The 7818-nt window shown below is 37.9% G+C and overlaps 1 long non-coding RNA gene across 1 annotated transcript; it reads left to right on the top strand.

The window, feature by feature from the left end:
* Positions 1 to 421: 421 nt before the first annotated feature.
* On the top strand, positions 422 to 3242 carry LOC115199710 (uncharacterized). The gene is made up of 3 exons (XR_003879403.1): positions 422 to 918; positions 2460 to 2512; positions 2631 to 3242. It is a non-coding gene; the product is annotated as an uncharacterized LOC115199710 (long non-coding RNA).
* Positions 3243 to 7818: the final 4576 nt, after the last annotated feature.

Here is a 7818-nt window from a genome sequence, read left to right as displayed (position 1 = left end):
ATTAATGTACCTAATCTTCAGACCAAGTCTGCAAAACTGTAAGCACATTATCTGCTTTACACTCAGTTTGCAATTGTAAAACACACTTTTTGCAAAACACTAAACACAGTTCTCTACATAGGACACATCATTTAAAACTAACAGGTCTTGTGTTTCGTTTGGAAAACACTGCCATTCAAAATGCCGCACTCATTTACCGTTTACCTACACCCTCACGTGTGAAAACACTTATAGCTCATTTCTTCACTTAGACATCAGAGCTTGAACACCCTAAATAGAAACTGTTCAGAGGAAACCGCGTGAATCCGGCCTTCATGGTCAAATTGCTGCAAAGAAACCACTTGAAAAAGGACCAATAAGAAGAAGAGACTTGCTTGGGCCAAGAAACACGAGCAATGGACATTATTTTTCCCCCCTTGCATTTCTGTTTGTAGTGTAAATATATACTGAATATGCATACATACTGTATATATTTTTGCACATACATGTACGTGTGAGTGCTATGACAAACTGCCGTGGACTCCACTGAACATGCAAAAGACACGAGATAGTAGTGCTTTACATTTGTCACATCCGTGTGTAGTTGGCGTGTATAAGAGCTAATCATTTGATGGTTTGTGTGTAGAGTTTTGATGCAAAAACACAACTTTGAGCAGAGTTAAAATAGTTTTGAATGAAGTGTTTGGTTTTGCAAGAGATGTGTGATGTTTTGCATGTTGTGTGAGTGTTTTGGGGTTTTGTGTGTAGAGTCTAGAGAAAAAGAGCCATAGTTTCAGAAATCATGTGTAAGCAATTGTCAAAAACTGTAATCAATGTTTTACTTATGTAATTTTCTTTATGTATGTTTTTTCACAGCGCAATCCTTACAGTGAGTCACGAAGCAAAAAAGTTTGATAACGCCTGCTGTATTGTACAACAGTAAGTTCATTTTTCAGGCAGTTACTATTAAAAACTACAAGAGTGAACTTTGACCATAAGAGCTGGCCAGTAAGAAGGGCTATGTACAGTCAGTGTAACAAATCAGATTAGAATCCATCACCTTAGCACACGCGCACGCACACACAGCTGTTCTACCTATCTAAGGGCAAGCCATTCACAACATGCCTGGCAAGGAGACTGCAGAAACCAGCATGCACTTTCAATATAACACCCCAACAGACACATCAGAGCTACAGATGGGGGAGTTGGATAGTGGTTACTACAATGGTTGTTGAAGTCATAAATTATGTGGTTGTTTACTGTTATAGACCAGTAGAGTGAGCTTGTGAAGAGCCAGGGAGCTGTGTGAGGTCACACTCAACAAAGAGAAGAGCTGACGTGAGCCTAGAGTGGGAGAGACAAATCGATAAAGATTAAAGGGGAAGTTCCGTATTTTACAACTTTATGTTAGATGCTTCATCACCCTGAAAGTAGCCTTTAAGGGCAGCTGAACTCAAAAAAACAACTACTCTGGTTGAAAATGGCCTATGTTGCATCAATATTAGTCCGAAACATTGATTCTATTGTAAAAATGTACTACAAAGTGTAAATAGCATAATTTTGGTCATAAAGTCAGTATCTTCCAAAATTGAGATTTAGAGAAAAATGTGACGTTCCCAGATCCTTGGATATTTGAGGGTTGGGTTTTATCATGCGCAGTCATGCCCACTAACGTTGCATTTTTTTGTTTTGTTTTTTTACCTTAATCTTTAACTCTACATTTTTGTAAAACAACCTGTAAGCATTTCACTTTTAGTCTATACCTGCAGTTTACAAAGCATATGACAAATACCATTTTATTGCACATTGGCTAACCGGGCTATCTGCATTGTGTCCCACCCACCACCCGCCAACCCCTCTTTTACACTACTGCTACTCTCTGTTCATCATATATGCATAGTCACTTTAACATTTACATTTTAGTCATTTAGCAGACGCTCTTATCCAGAGCAACTTACAGTAGTGAATGCATACATTTCATAAATTTTTCTCTGTACTGGTCACCCGTGGGAATCGAACCCACAACCCTGGCGTTGCAAACACCATGCTCTACCAACTGAGCCACACGGGACATTACCATATCTACATGTACATATTACCTCAATCAGCCCGACTAACCGGTGTCTGTATGTAGCCTCGTTACTTTTATAGCCTCGCTACTGTATATAGCCTGTCTTTTTACTGTTGTTTTTATTTCTTTACCTACCTATTGTTCACCTAATACCTTTTTTGCACTATTGGTTAGAGCCTGTAAGTAAGCATTTCACTGTAAGGTCTACACCTGTTGTATTCAGTGCACGTGACAAATAAACTTTGATTTGATTTGAAGTTTGTAGTGGCTGTTTAAAGAAAACCAAAACATTGATTACAGTTTCTCTTGGCCCAATAGACTAATTTTAGGGTGAGTAATGTTGTAACTTCTTGTAAAAGAAACACTAATGAAACGCTGCTCTTTATAAACTGATCTTGTGTTTTTTAAGTTAACCGGAGCCGTAAAAATCTTTGAGGTGGAATCTTCCAGACTCCAACTGAGGTGTGCAGGCTGCGTGTTCACAGTTGAAATGACATCATGATGAGACAACTGCTTTTAAAATTAATTGCATTTTGGTGACTTACCTAATTGTGTTGAATTAATTAATGTATTGACCAAGGGAGTGAGATCTATGGAAGTTGGATCAATATACTCTGCCGGGATTTCTGGGAAGGAAGGAAGAACAACATTGTTAATGTGAGTAGATACAGTTTACTTATGAAACTCCAATATGGCAATGTCCAAAATGTATCACAGATTAAACTTTATTGCATGTTCATTGCTTTTCTGAAGCAAAACAAGACCAAAAGTCTTTAAAGTAAACAATTTTATAAATATGTAATTGGTAGTGAAAATCAACCAATATGTGAACCCTAAAAAAAAAGTCTGACGAATAATTTCAACTTTACTGTTTTAAAATTGTTCCAGAGATCAACTATTTCGGTGATTCTTTTTTTGAATTGTACATCATTATGGTGTCATATTATTGTCATAATGTCACTGGTTAAATAAAGGTTTAATAAAAACATTTAAAAAAATAAATGTGGGTGTGTAACAAATGTCATAACAACTACCATAGCTGTTTCTGATGCATAGCAAATAAGCCATGTCACTTGACATTCAGTGATACAAGATGTCATGACATCTTATGACGTTTGTTTTGTCATGTTTATGACAATATTATGATGAACAGTTCAAATAATTTTTATTTTATTTAATATACACATCAGAACATAATGGAGGTTTGTTTTTGGAAGTGCACAGTACCTGTCGATGCTAGAAGATCCCTCTTATATATTTCCTCCTGGTTGCCATGCATTTGAGCTGCATGTAAATTATATGAAAAGTAACATCTGATCATTATATCACTGAGCTGTCTGTTTAAACTAATAGCACACACTTCAGACACCCATGCATACCCCACAAGACATGCCACTAGAGGTCTCTTCACAGTCCCCAAGTCCAGAACAGACTATGGGAGGCGCACAGTACTATGTAGAGCCATGGCTACATATCAACATTATAGTTTTAACCATGTTTTGAGGCTATACACTGTTTCTTTACATTTACTTTGTTTACAAACATCGGCGTAAAACAAACTTATATTTTGGGTTCTGACGGGGTACGACAGTTGAGAATAGCTCATGAGGCATTTCTAAGTTATATTCTTTAAGAATCAATTTGCACATATCATTCATTTCTAAGTAAAAAAAAAATGTAGTTACTGCAGATTGCCCCTTTAATTTCCTCGCAATAAAAGTCTCATATCAAAGTGAAATACAGTCTTGAAATAATATTATCATCTTCATTTTCCATTCATAATTTACATGATTGACAATGACAACAGCAATGTTACAATATCTAACATGATAAAATTACCTTACTGCTAAGATATGTAAACATTTTCAGTGGCAAGAATTACAAAACAACAAGGTCATCTAGATGGAATTCAAGGTATAGGATTAGAGTTCAGTTATACTTATCTTCTATCACCTACCTATATGAAAGAAGACTAGGGGGAGCAGAATAGCTACACATGTCCTGAGACACAGCTTTGAGTGATTCCTTGATGCCCAAAAGCCTGCCATCATATGTGAACACCCCACTACAAAAACACAAAACAAGACATGCTAGAACAGCTTACAGGGCATCTCAACCTAAAGTTAAATGGCTTACCTCATCAAGGGTATATTGTTATGCAAAACCAAAAATGTTCCACGTATCACAACGTTATGATGTCACGGGCAGATTATTTCCCCCACTCCTCCCCATTGCATTCAGTGATATTCAACTCTCATAAGAAAGAGGTAAAGTTCCATTTTGGGAAACAAAACAGATTATATAGCGATACAAAAAAGTAGTCAATGGTTATTTTTTACAATTGCTACAGATACTAAATAAACTAATCTCGTTCCCAGGCTCAATTCAACAGAGAGAGAGACAGCTGGTAGACATTATACATCAACCAAAAAAATATTTTTTCTCACATTAGTGTCAGTGACATTGGCTTCAGTGATGTAATGTGTTAGAGGTTAATTTCCCAAAGACTTTGTAGTTATGTGGTATGTTATTTCTCTGTTCATAATCCTGGGCACAGTTATAAAATGTGTATTTTGTCGGACAGTTTTCTGTGGGTAAACAAACAAATGTGTCAAATGAAGCACTTTTCTGCTTTATAAGTGACATCAGTCATGGTTCTTATTATAAACCTCTCCCCTGATAACAGTTTGCCACTGGAGAGAATGCTCAATGTCCTTGTAGATCTTTGTAATCACCGATTTTCAAGGCGGTAACAGCAATGACATAAAACTGAGGGACACACATTATACTAGTAAAACATTTGTATTTTAATAGCCTTCTTAGTTTTTATTGATTCATGCAATATATTAAATACCTCTAATATTAAAAATAATAGATAGATGTCTCTAAATCCCCAAAACATGTCACTACAAATCTACATATCACTACCGGGACAAGACAATTTGCTTAAACTAAGCACTTTAAATAAACTACAAAACATTATGTCTATGCATTAACAGACTTGCATTATGTTGTATCATTGATAAACAGTTCAATATAAACAAAAACATGTATGATGTGTAACTATTTGTCATTTTAAAGTGTTTTTCATGGTTGCAAAGATAATTCACCGCAATGATTACGGATAATTCACCGCAATTCAAGAACGACCCACACCCCATGTCCCAGCCAGGGGCATAAAGAAAAATATAAGATGAAAACAACCTTGATTTCCATGATCCATGGATAAACAAGTTTATTTTTCAGCTGGAGTTGATTTTTCCTAGTATCATCATTTTTAAACACGTCCCATCATTTCTAGTCACTCTTAACAACATAAAGATCTTACCTCTGAATCCTGAGCCTGAATTCAGCCACACAAGTCACCCAACAACATCCAACTCCAATGGCCATGTAAATAGCTGTAATAAGCTGCTGGCATGTCATATGAGACCCGGTGGTGGCGGAGGGAAGAGGAGTTTGAATAGGAGTCTTTAATGATGGTGAACGGTGGGCACTCCGGTTACGGTAGCACTCACCAGTAATTGGCAGACTGTCTAAATAAACCTTGGGGGCTCTGGGACATGGGCGAGGGCCTGGGAAAGACTTCTCATGGGAGAAGCCCAGGTAGCTTACTGCCTTGTAAAAGTTTCTGTCATGCAGTACTCAAACTATTTACAGGAAAAAAGCAGTGCAAATTGATAACACCTCAGTTAAACCTGATGTTGAACCATTGCTTAACAAGTCACATACACAGAACAAAAATATAAACACATCAACAACATGAGCTGAAAAAAAATCCCAGACATTTTCCATACGCACAAAAACCTTTGTGCACAAATTTGTTTAGATCCCTGTTTGTGAGCATTTCTCCTTTGCCAATAGAATTAATCCACCTGACAGGTGTGGTATATCAAGAAGCTGACTAAACTAAATGACCATTACAGAGGTGCACCTTCCCAGATAGCAAAAAATGTCCCACCGCTTGCTATTTTCCCCTAGTGCTATGCCCAAGGCTATACAATTGTACTTCCAATGGGTGAGTGGTTTGCAGTTCAAGACAATGTTTGCATCTCTGGCAGGTAGCTCCCATTCAGAGAACTGCTATTATCCCTCGGCAGACTGATTTTTGCATCTCTGGCGGACAGCTATAAGCCCTAGGCAAGCCATTTAGCCATTATTTAGAATTTCTCTAATCTCAAACCGGCCTGCCACCTTCCAGCTAGGCACAGCCATCCAGAGGCTGTAAACTTTTAGTTTTTTTATAAATACTTTACATTTGTTGTGATTTTAATTTGATGTAATTTTTTGGGCCAATTTAAAAACACAATACAACCACACGTGGACGAAATCCGTTTATAATTATTGCTGATGACACAAAAAGGGTTTAATTTCCAGTTTTAGTGGATCAGTGATATATTGCTTATGCCCAAAAATAGCCTACATTTTTACCATTGATTTAATAGAACCTACTATATATTTGAGGTTCCTTCTACCAATAAATGGCACTCCCTAAACCGCCTCACACACTTGAAGAAAAGTGTTGATCACAATGGCCATTAGGTGGCAGCACCTCTTAAACCCCCTAGAAGAAGCCGAAAAGTCTCAACAGGTTCTTCGTAGCTACTATCCTCCATTGTCGTCACTAGTTACCACAGCCACAAAGTCATATACCCTGCCATTTAAAAAAAATGTTCTTCTTAAAATGTGAGTCTCAACCAGGGACATAGCTAGGCCTATTTTAGAGGGACTTTAGGACCATGGGAGGCTGCTGTGGCTGTAGAGGCTGTAGAGGCTTCGGCGGCTGCAGAGGCTGCACGCGCAGTGTTGCCAACTTAGTGACTTTGTCACTATATTTAGCGAGTATTCAGACCCCTCTAGCGACATATTTTCAAAAAAGCGACTAGCGACAAATCTAGCGACTTTTTCTGGTATAATTGGAGACTCTGACGTGAAAGCACGTATCGTTCTTACTCTTCTCAACGAGCAGCGGGTGCTGCCGTGGGCCCCACCCCCGTCCCAAAGCACTCACAGGCGGCCCAGTCCTCGCGCAGCAGTCCCTCCCAGCTGCAGTCAGAGCAGGAGATGCTCATCCCTCTGCGTCCAGACTGCAAATGAATCGCGCATGCGGGAAGCCGCCGCTGGCTGATCTCGCCCTGGCTTACATTAAAAAAGAACAATTAACCTGAATTAGGGCCAGTTTAGTTACCATAATTTTCTCACATTACCATTGACAGTTTTTCTATTGTCTCTTTTTGGTCCATTTAGATTGTTAATGTAGATTGTATACAAAAAAATTGAAAAAATGTTATGATTAAAAATGTTAATGTTTTACTGTGACTTGTTGTAGGCTCCTAAGTGGACCATACGGTTAAAAACCAAATTAAGAAAACTAAACAAAAAAACAAAAAAATGAAATGAAATAAAGAATTAAGTAAAAAACTAAGTAACTCTCTTTTGGGTCACTTTTGCTGGTCCCAAGCCCGGATAAAGGAGGAGGGTTGGAATTGTGACATAAAAAAAAAACATATTTAGGGTGTTTTTTACTCACGTTTTGTCTCTCCCACGACGTTATTCCTCTCCTCCTACAGCGTCCATCACAATTACATGCACATGGCCAATTATGCAAATTAGGTGATGACGTCATTTAGCGACTTTTAGGACAGCCAATAGCTACTTTCCTTACTGAGGAGTTGGCAACACTGTGCATGCGCTAGTGACTATTAGACTTTCTTCAGCAAAGATGGCTGACAAAAATACTAGGATGGAAGCAAATGTAAGTGATTATA

The sequence above is a fragment of the Salmo trutta genome, chromosome 9 (assembly GCF_901001165.1).
Source record: "Salmo trutta chromosome 9, fSalTru1.1, whole genome shotgun sequence".
In the NCBI taxonomy this organism is placed as follows: Eukaryota; Metazoa; Chordata; class Actinopteri; order Salmoniformes; family Salmonidae; genus Salmo; species Salmo trutta.
This window is presented reverse-complemented; position numbering and strand designations above follow the sequence as displayed.